The sequence below is a fragment of the Phacochoerus africanus genome, chromosome 2, assembly GCF_016906955.1.
Source record: "Phacochoerus africanus isolate WHEZ1 chromosome 2, ROS_Pafr_v1, whole genome shotgun sequence".
NCBI lineage: Eukaryota > Metazoa > Chordata > Mammalia > Artiodactyla > Suidae > Phacochoerus > Phacochoerus africanus.
This window is the reverse complement of record NC_062545.1, coordinates 107,721,450-107,728,894: the sequence shown is the minus strand read 5'-3', so window position 1 is coordinate 107,728,894 and position 7,445 is coordinate 107,721,450. Positions and strand designations below refer to the sequence as shown.

At 40.8% G+C, this 7,445-nt stretch overlaps 1 pseudogene; it reads right to left on the bottom strand.

Annotated features, from left to right (window-relative positions):
* Nucleotides 1-2,758: 2,758 nt before the first annotated feature.
* Nucleotides 2,759-5,324, bottom strand: LOC125120746 (60S ribosomal protein L23a-like; annotated as a pseudogene).
* Between the last annotated feature and the right edge of the window lie 2,121 nt (nt 5,325-7,445).

Below are 7,445 nucleotides of genomic sequence, written 5' to 3'. Positions count from 1 at the left end.
GAAAGAACAGTGATGTACTTTGGGGAGTAGCTGTATAATTATAACCCTTTCTTTTAAGGAATTCATATTTGGCCAGGAAGGACAGTACTCAAGTGAGGATCGTGAACAATGAGAACCAAGTCCATAGCATGGACGGGTCCATCACCATGAACCAGGCTGTGAAGACCATATTCCAGCCCTTTGGGCAAAGAATTAGGGGAAAAAAAACAGCCCAGATTTTATATGCTTTTTAAAAATAATTCAGCTTTATCACATAGAAATTATTATCCCTATTTTACAGGTGAGGAAGTCGAGGCACTGAGAAATAAACAGTTTGTCCAAGGTCACATAGCTAGTGATCAATGGAGCTGAAACTAGAACCCTAGTGATGTGAATTCAAAACCTGTGTACTTAATCTCTGTCCTCATCTCACCTCCATCCCTGTTCATATCCATCTTCCTGTTGGGGAGATTTAGTGGGTGTTCATTGCTTGTGACAAAGAAGTGAACTCTATTCAGGAGAGAACTGGAATCTTCTTGTTTAATATGTATTGATCATGTCTTGCCTACAAGATCTCTGGCCTCTTGGAATCATTGTCTTGGGCTTTTTTCCATCTGCCATACTCTGATATATTTTAATGTAGAATATATGGATCCACTGAATCAATGATTTGGTGACTGGATTATACATACATTCAGGCATTCTTTTTTGTTGTAGCCTATTGAAGATGCCATGCATTTATTAGTCCCAAAGTTACTCATGACCAAGTTAGATTATATTTACAAGACTGCTAATAAGAACCCCAGAAGATTCAAAGAGTTTCTGCCCCTGAATAAAAGGCTATTTATTAGAACACTGGTATACTCTGAGAATTTTGAAAGCACATCTCTGGAGCCCTGCCATGGCTATTGTATAGAACTTGATATTGTACACCAAAAATTTGTGGAATGAATTAAAAAAATATAAAATACTGAATGTGTGAATGTCTAGCAACTCACAACATAGAAGGAAACGTTGTTTTTCTTCCAGTCTTGATTTTTCTTAATACAAGTGAAAACAGAGATAGGAAAGAAAGAGAGACAGAAGGGAAGTACAGTATTTGCACCTGATGCCTGTTTAATAACTTCCTACTGGAATGCATTGAAGACTAAAAAAGGAGGATTTATTTTAATCAGTTTAGCTCACAGTGCTCAAGGTCTTAAAATGTGTTGAATATTTATACCTGACATAGCACATTAAGCCACTAGTTCTCAAATCTGCCTGCACTTTGGAATCCTCTGGGAAATTTTGTATTTATTGATGTCTGAAGTCCACCCTCAGGGATTCTTATTTAATTGATCTGGGGTGTGACATGGTGGACAAAGCATTTTTGTTTGTTTGTTTGTTTGTTTTCCAAAGTGTTCTTTAAAGTTCCCCAGGTCTATCCAATACGTAGCAAACTTTGAGAATCCCCGGGTTTCTTCTTTTGTCCAGGGGTTGTCAGACATTCTCTGTAAAAGGCCGGGTTGTAAATATGTCAGTCTTTGCTAGCCATAGGGTCACTGTCACAGCTACTCATCCAGCTGCTGTAGCAGGAACACAGCCATAGACAATATGTAAGTGAATAAGTATAGCTATGGTCCAATAAAACTTTATTCATGGACACTGAAATTTGAGTAGTATAAAATTTTCACATGTTACAAAAGAGTCTGGTCGTTTTGACTTTTTTTCTCAACCATTTACAAGTATAGGTTGAGGCCATACAAAATAATGGATTTGACCATAGTTTGCAGGCTCCTGCTTTAATCCATTATGATTCCATAAAGGCAGATGCAGTGATTAATTATTTGCTTTTTTATAGCTGAGAAAATGAGACAAGATCTGAGGTTGGCTGGTGATTAAATCAAAATGTGACCATGATGCTAAGCTCCTCTTTTGGAAAGTATCAACATTTATCTAAAAAAATCATATTTTTGGCTGTTTTTTAAGGTTAATTGTGAGGATGAGTGATGCTCCTTCTGACCCTTATTATTTTTAAAAAATTGCTAATAAATTAAAATTAAAACAATACCTTGCTTAATTAAAAAAAATTTTTTAAACCATTATTCAACCCTCTGCTTCCCACATTGATGAGTAGAGCTGGCCTTTAATATGTTCAATGCGAGATTTTCTCAATTTAATTGAAGTTACGGTTTTTCCTTGTTCCTCATGTACCGCCAAATCAAGCAAATAGTGTTAAAATATTATGGTCAATTATACATATAAATCTTACAGAGTTAATGAACATATTCTCTAGATTGTGGAACAGGCTGGACACTTATCTTACTCTTTAAGATAAAATACCACATCTATATAATGCATTGCTAAGCTTCTTCTTACTACCCACTTTGCCTAGAATCCCATTTTCCATTAAATAATAATCATTGTAATTAATAGACTGGTTATTTTATCTCCTTAATCTGGTTACAGTAATTTATCAAAGGCATGTAAATGAATGCTAGAAAAGAAGTGGACCATTCTTTTTATAAGAAGGTAAAGAACATAAAATGTAATCATTCTCCAGGGACTTTTTTTTTGGCCTGAGCCCATGGCATGCTGGAGTTCCTGGGCCAGCTATCAAACCCCAGCCACAGCAGTGACAACACTTAACCTGCTAGGCCACCAGGGAACTCCAAAATGTAATAATTCTCTAGGGAACATAATAAGATACTGGACTTCTTGTAATTCACTGAAGGAAACACATTAAGTGTTTATCATTGTTTTAAGGGTACTCTATCAGCTTAAGTTAGACTTCTCAAAGTTAGTGATTATGGATAAGCTGATGGGTGAACTTCAATGATTTACTCAAATCTTCGAAAATGCCCTGGGGTGAATCATCAGGATTCATTCCCAGCACTGCATCCAACAGGTCCTCAGCAGAGACCAGCTGAAAATGCAGGGCCCCCAGGTGGTGTGGAGGACAATTCAGAGCTTGATTGTCTTTGAGAAGGGTTTTAAAAACCTTTTCCTGAGTTCCCTTTGTGGTGCAGTGGTTAATAAAACCGACCAGGAACCATGAGGTTGTGGGTTCGATCCCTGGCCTTGTTGCTCAGTGGATTAACGATCCGGTGTTGCTGTGAGCTGTGGTGTAGGTTGCAGATGCGGCTTGGATCCCGAGTTGCTGTGGCTCTGACCTAGCCCAGTAGGCTGGTGGCTACGGCTCTGATTAGACCCCTAGCCTGGGAATCTTCATATGCTGCAGAAGTGGCCCTAGAAAAGGCAAAAAAAAAAAAAAAACCCACCTTTTCCCTAGAGTGCTGTAAACTGTGGTGTTGGTCACAGACGCCGCTCAGATCCCACCTTGCTGTGGCTGTGGGGTAGGCCAGTAGCCACAGCTCCATTTCAACCCCTAGCCTAGGAACTTCCATATGCTGCTAGTGTGGCCCTAAAAGACAAAAAAACAAAAACAAACAAACAAAAAAAGAAAATCCAACCTTTTCCCTCACCTTAAAACCCAAGACGATTTGTCATCACTTCCACTGCTCCAGTCCCCAGGCACTGACAATTTATTCAGGCAAGAAAAGCAATGGGGAAAGAAGGGGACTCTCTAGGTCGGGTGACTGGGCGCTTGTACAATTTCCGTTGCTCATCTTCAGTTGGGCCAATCTGTCTGACCCTTACTGCCTAGGCATTCTCATCCTCTGCACTTGTGCCTGTCCTGCCTAATCCATAGACCTCTTCCAAGGTTGGGATAAGATATATGAACTAATAAACATCAGGATGGGGACATGGTTTTAGTGCATTGAGTTTAAAGAAAAAACTTTAGAGACTGACGGGTCTGGATCCAAATCTCAGTTTCATTCCCTCTGAGCTGATGATCATGAATATGTTACTGAACATCCAGATGTCTCGATTCATTGATGCAATAAGGTTACTGAGAAATTTGTTGTAATAAAATCTGAAAATGCCCTTAAAGCCTCACAATAGTAACTGGGCTGAGAGTGAACCTTCAAAAAAAATATTTATATTCATCTTTTTCTCCCCTGTGTCTTTCTCCTTCTTCCTTTTCAATAGGCTAAAAGTGTGATGGACAAGGAAATGCCCACCTTTCTCTGCAGCCACCCAGTCCTTTGGAATTTTCATTTGGAAGGAAAGGAAAAGAGGAAAGAGCAAAAAGAAAGTCCCCAAAGAGAAACAAAATCAGATCATGTCATTATCTTCCTCAGTCCTTCAATGCCTTTTCATTGTTCTTGGGACAAAGTTCATATTTTTTGCCCTCACCTTCATGGCTCTGTGTGCTCCAGCTCCTGCCACAACACAATCTCTTCTGTCAACAAGGTCTGGCACATCCATTGCTAAACAACAAATTGCCATCAACTTTGCAACTTAAACCAATATCTATGTATTGGCTCGCGGTTCGATAGATCAGAGTCCAGCTGTGTGTGTCTGGCTTCTTTTTTTCAGAATTGACATGGTGGCTAGATTGAATTAGTCTGGAGGCTCCATGAAAAATCCACTTCCAAGCTCTATTGACTGAATTGTGTCTCCTCTCTCCCGCTCCTGAATTCAGAAACTCAGAATGTAATTCTATACCTCAAAGGTGATCCAAACCCAAACCCAGTACCTCAAAATGTGACCTTATCTGGAGACAGAGTCTTTTTTTTAAATGGATGCACCCTCAGCATGTGGAAGTTCCTGGGCCAGGGATTGGATCTGAGATACAACTGCAACCAATGATGCCACAGCTGCGGCGATGCTGGATACTTAACCCACTGTACTGGACTAGAGATGGAACTAGTGCCTCTGCAGTGACCCAAGCTGCTGTAGTCGTATTCTTAATCCACTGTGCCACAGCAGGAACTCCCAGTCTTTTTTTTTTTTTTTAATGGCAAAAACTTTTATATTGAGAATTAGCCAGCTAGACTCAGTTGAGATGATCCCAATTTTGTTGGCAACATCCAAAGCATCATAGTCAGGAGCTAGTTGAATGTAGGCCTTCTTCTCTACATCAGTCCTGATCAGAGTGGTGACCTTGCCACACAGAGCTTCTTCACAGCCTGTTTAATCTGGTGCTTCCTGGCCTTGACATCTACAATGAACACAAGTGTGTGGTTGTCTTCTGTCTTCTTCATAGTTGACTTGGTGGCAAGGGTGAACGTGACAGCACAGTGGTCAGGCTCATTTCTCCTAGCGGCCCTCTTCTGAGAATATTTTGGCTGCTTCCCAAGCCCCAGTGTTTTGGGCCATCAGAAGGTGGGTGACATCTAGATATTCTGATATTTGTGGCTGTGGACACTTTGCAACACTGCTTTCTTCTCCTTCAAAGCCTTTGAATTGGCTTTGACTGTAGGAGGGACGGGGACTCCCTTCTTTGCCTTTGGCTCCATCTTGGAGACAGAGTCTTTACAGAGGTGACCAAGTTAAAATGAGGTCATAACTTCAGCCCTAATCCTATATGACTGACGTCCTTATAAAAGTGGAAAATTAAAACACAGAGACTTACACACTTAGAGGGAGGACAAATGGAAAGACATAGGAAGAAGGCATAGGCTATCTTCAAGCCAAGAAGAGGTGATGGGAACAGATCCTTCCCTCACAGACCTTAGGGAAAAAAACACATCCTTCCAACACTGTGACTTTGGACTTCCAGCCTGTAGAATTGTGAGACAATGAATTTCCAAGGAAGCCATCCCGCCTGTGGTACTTCTTTACAGTAGCTCTAGCAAACTAACACACAAGATCATTCTTACTGTTGGCAGAATTCAGTTTCTTGCACGTATAGGACTGAGGCCCCATTCCCTTGCCAGCTGCCAACCAGGGTTGCTCTCAGCTACACTAGGTCACCAATATACCTGTTATAGGGCTACCTCCATCTTCAAGCCAAAAAGGGTTCATTGGGAGTTCCCATTGTGTCTCAGTGGTAGTGAACCCAACCAGTATGCATGAGGACTCAGGTTCAATCTCTGGCCTTGCTCAGTGGGTTAAGGATCTGGTGTTGCCATGAGCTGTGGTGTAGGTCACAGATGAGGCTTGGATCCTGCGTTGCTGTGGCTATGGTGTAGGCCAGCTGCTGCAGCTCCAGCTCCCATTCGACCCCTTACCTAGGAACTCCCATATGCCACAGGTGTGGCCCTAAAAAGAAAAAATAAAAGTAAAAAGTAAAAAAATAAAAAATAAAAAAATAAAAAGGTTCTAAACATGAGGTTTAGAATCTCCTATTTCCTCTGTCGTCTAGACATAGATTTGAAAAGGCTCTTGTGATTAGATCAGGTCCACTAAGTCTTCCTTTCTAAAAGTTAACTATACCATATTAGGTAACCTAATCACGGGAGCAAAAGCCATCATATTCATAGTCTCAAAAATTATGCAGGGCCTGGGCGCCCAGGGTTGATTTGGGTGCCACCTTAGAATTCTGTCTATAATGGAGGCTCATTTCTGGAATTTGTTATCCTTCCTCCTCTCATAGCAACTTATGCTTGCTGTTCCCTCTGCAGGAACACTGTTCATCCTCCCTTGACCAACCTCTGTTCATACTTCAGATCATCTATATGTCTATGTTTGCCTTATAGAAACATAGCTTTTTGTTGTCTGTGGAACTAATCACAGTTACAATTTTTCTTTTTTAAAATTATTATTACTATTTGCTTCATTTGTACCCCATCCACACTGTAAAAACTTTCAAGCAAGGGCTGTGTGGGTTTCTGAGTATTGCATCCTTCACTTTTAGCTCAGTTCCTCAAGCAATAAAATATCCACTGAATGAATGAGTAAATGAATGAATGATTTAAAAAATACCTTCCCTTTATTGTTACAATCTCTTGCACAGATTGAGACAATCAGAGACCCAATTTGAGATAAATAGGGAATTTTATCTTCAAGGCAGATTAGGGGCTCCTTGATTGAAAATTTGATATAGACTAAAAAACCTCCTCTCTGAAATCTCAACCCATTGCCTGAGCATTTCACTTTAACTTTTTTTTTATTATTATTTTTTAGGGTCACACCCACAGCTTAGGGAAATTCCCAGGCTAGGGGTTGAATTTGAGCTGCAGCCACCATCCTACACCACAACTCACAGCAATGCCAGATCCTTAACCCACTGAGTGAAGCCAGGGATCGAATCCACATCCTCATGGATACAAGTTGCATTCATAACCCACTGAGCTACAATGGGAACTCCCCCTTAACATTTAGAATTAAGGTGATGAAGGTATAAAGGCCAGAGTTATAAAAGCTACCAATATTGTCCCTAAATAACCTAAACTAGAGCAACTTATGTCACTTCCAGCGGCCTTGAAGGAATGGGATAAAGAACAGGCATGTTCAGTGAAAGCAGAGACTAAGGAAGAATGCCTCCTAGAAGCCTGTCTGATGTGGACATCGTATTATGGATCTGGAGTGGCCAGGAAGGCATTTGGGTGATATGGGTATCAGGCAGAAAGAGAAGGTGCTGCCATCCACGGGACTCTGCTGCCCTCCAGCTCTGTTTAAGTGTCAGGTTTACTGTA